The sequence below is a fragment of the Scylla paramamosain genome, chromosome 1 (genome assembly GCF_035594125.1).
Source record: "Scylla paramamosain isolate STU-SP2022 chromosome 1, ASM3559412v1, whole genome shotgun sequence".
Lineage (NCBI taxonomy): Eukaryota > Metazoa > Arthropoda > Malacostraca > Decapoda > Portunidae > Scylla > Scylla paramamosain.
In genome coordinates, this window is record NC_087151.1 from 14,952,877 (window position 1) to 14,955,000 (window position 2,124).

The following is a 2,124-nucleotide window of genomic DNA, read 5'->3' on the forward strand; positions in this document are numbered from 1 at the left end:
ATGGTCAAGGCCATGGCGGTGACTGTGTGGTGAATAGGATGTTCCTAACCTCATCACGTCCAGGGCCACAGAGTCGTCTAGCAAAGCGATAAGGATGTATCGGGTATAAGAATTGGCATCTGCATATGGGAATATCAGCATCAGTCTTGAGATCCACATAAAAAATCCAAAATAAAGATATAATTATAATCTGTCAATCTTGTGTTCGTTTGATCCTTTTTTTTTCTTATATTCTGTCTCTCAGCAAGACATCAACGTCCAGAATCCTCTGAAATTTAGATTCTTAAATCTACAATTCAGGATTCTTTTCTTGACCCAAAGTGTATTAACATGCAGTAGTGTGTAGGGGTTCTGGGCGATGACGACATGTATTGTCTAATGAGACTTATTATCTATCTTGTTATTTACTTACAGATATCAGAATCAGCCACAGCGTTGTGGTTCCTGCAGTGCAGAGTGTACTGCCGCGAGCAGCTGTGAGGAGACGTGAGCACAAATGTTTTATGTAATGGTGTTTGGGAAGGCAGCCAGGCGAGTACAGTGGAGACATCCGAGTGACACTGGCATGTGATAATGGAGGACTTTCCAATCACAGCAACACATTATCTTTGTCATATTTTTGCTGGGAAGCTTTTTAACCATTTCAAAGTATGATGGTATTTCGCTTCACATTTCCTGACGTAGACACAGAAAAATCACCGTAACGTAACAGTTAGTCGAGTTGGGGAGTCTCTGAGCAGTGGTACCCTTTGATGGCAGACAGGCTGGAAGGTCACCCATTGTCCCTCCTAAGTATTGGCAGACGAGACGCGATGCCGATAACTGGTGAGGCATAATTAAGTTGCGTAAGGGAGCATTAAATTTTCAAGTGTCAAGTGGTGTCCGAGCGAAAAAAAAAAAAAAAAGAATAGAAATGAAAGTTACAGTAAATTTGGAAATGTCAAGATGTGTCAAGTGTTGTCGAGACCCCTAGATAGCGCAGGGGAGTTAATTGGGACCTAGAGCGCGTCACTCACCTGTGTTCTCCCACCTGTCTGTTCCTCCGTCAATTACGAGCGGGATTCACCTGTTGACGGGTACAAAGGGCGGGGCGGAGGCGAGGCGGCGGCAGCGGCGGCGGAGCGGCAAGCTTGTGTCATGCATGGAGGGAGAGCCGCGTGTTGGCGGGGGTGTGGTGGTCTTGCCAAGTGTACAGATAATTTTTAGACCGCAAAATAAAACATACTGTGGACAGGCACACGCACGGCAGAGAGGTGAAGAGGGGTGCGTATTGGTGCAGTGGCTGCTGTAGTGGCTGTGGTGGGATGGTGCACTGGTGGGCACCGGTGGTGGCGCGTGGGTTGTACTGAGAGAGGTGACAACTATGATAATTTTCTTTATTCTTAAATTACATGAGACAATTACATACGTTACCCGACACTGTGGAACGAAGCTCAGGGAGGAATGGAAAAAAAATTGTAATTGTTAGAATAAGATGATGTTGGTGATCGTTGTAATAATAATAATAATAATAATAATAATAATAATAATAATAATAATAATAATAACAGTAATAACGCCAGTAATGATTTAAGTTATGAATGAAGAAGAAAAGAAATGAAAAAAGCTAAATACATGCATAATATTAGTAATACGCTTGTATGTAAACACTGATCCACAGTTATGCACACACAGTCGTTCTTACGTACACTCATACATACGCATGATATATGCATACAGATGCACATATATGTATATCCGTGCACTTCTAGCTACACATGTACACCTCTGAGGCTCGGGTCCCTTGTATGTGAGCAGCCTGCTGGTGCCGGTGGTGGTGGTGGTGGTGGTGCTGTCGCCGGTCCCGGTGTCAAGTGGGTGTGGCGGTGTGTGTGTATTGTCTGTTCCTTTGAGTTCGATCTTCACTTTGTTGCTCGCCCCAGCACTCCGGCAGGCAGGCAGGCAGACAGACAGGCAGAGATGGACAATCACTGACTAGGGACAAGCGAAGGGCACCACCCCCTCAGCAGCTGCAGGAGCAGCAGCAGGAGCAGTCCCGCGGCGTGTCACGCTCCGGGCCTCGCCTCAGCCTTGTGGATCGCCGCTTTTGTTAATAATAAAACCTCGTGACTACGGACACGCCAT

At 45.7% G+C, this 2,124-nt stretch overlaps 1 protein-coding gene across 1 annotated transcript in view; it reads right to left on the reverse strand.

The window, feature by feature from the left end:
* Positions 1 to 1,360: 1,360 nt before the first annotated feature.
* Positions 1,361 to 2,124, reverse strand: part of LOC135101302 (uncharacterized) — a 57,547-nt gene continuing 56,783 nt past the window's right edge. The window contains exon 5 of the mRNA XM_064005102.1: positions 1,361 to 2,124. This exon is cut by the window's right edge and continues 3,395 nt beyond it. The gene's annotated coding sequence lies outside the window, so the exon portion shown is untranslated.